Source organism: Mirounga leonina, unplaced genomic scaffold (genome assembly GCF_011800145.1).
Source record: "Mirounga leonina isolate KUSES-001 unplaced genomic scaffold, KU_Mleo_1.0 Mir_154, whole genome shotgun sequence".
NCBI classification, from domain to species: domain Eukaryota; kingdom Metazoa; phylum Chordata; class Mammalia; order Carnivora; family Phocidae; genus Mirounga; species Mirounga leonina.
The window spans coordinates 17,550,345-17,551,157 of NW_023270389.1; the positions used below are offsets into that span (position 1 = coordinate 17,550,345).

General features: G+C 30.0%; 1 pseudogene; it reads right to left on the reverse strand.

The window, feature by feature from the left end:
• Positions 1-497: 497 nt before the first annotated feature.
• On the reverse strand, positions 498-591 carry LOC118014663 (annotated as a pseudogene).
• Between the last annotated feature and the right edge of the window lie 222 nt (positions 592-813).

Consider the following 813-nt stretch of genomic DNA (forward strand, 5'->3'; position numbering starts at 1 on the left):
TTGTATTTTTGCCATAGTAAATTTTTCATTCATTTTTTTTTTAAATCATGATACCACATTTGACAAATCAATGTATTTACTAAACAGTGAGTTGGGAAGCACAATTACAAGCTTTCCCTAACATAAGCATAAAATTTCTCTCTAGTAGAACCAAACAAGATTTTTAGACACTGCACATTTTTAATTTGAAAACTTCAGAGAACAAATTTATCCAAATTAGACAAGGACACATTCCAAGACTTAAGGGAAAAAAAAAATCAAGCGTTGTATAATATTTCCCAACTTATATATAAATATCCTATTTATAGTTCTTAAAAACGTAAATGTTCTATTTTCTTTTCAGGTGTAACTCAGCTTCATTTACATGTCATAGTTTACCTTACTGAAATATTTTTCTAGTTAAATATTGCAATTTCATGATTCAGTGTCTCACATTGCGCTTTTAATCATATTGCTTTTTCCAGGTTAATCTGTAAAGGGTTCACTGGGGAACTGCACAAAATATGGAACACTTCATGAATTTGCACATCATCCTTGTGCAGGGGCCATGATAATCTCCAATTTTAGCATATGTGCCGCCGAAGGGAGCACATAAATGTGTTATTTTGACATGTGTAGTTTTAGCAATAATTACCGTATTTCAGCTCAGGTATTTAAAAAAGTGTTTTTTACTAAAACTACAGAACATACTTATGTATAATATTAATGCTTTGTCTATAAAATATAATTCTAATCTGTCTTCCATTTACCCAATAACTTTGCAATTATGAAAATTTACTGTGTTTTGAAGCAAAGTGATTTGGCAAGATACCT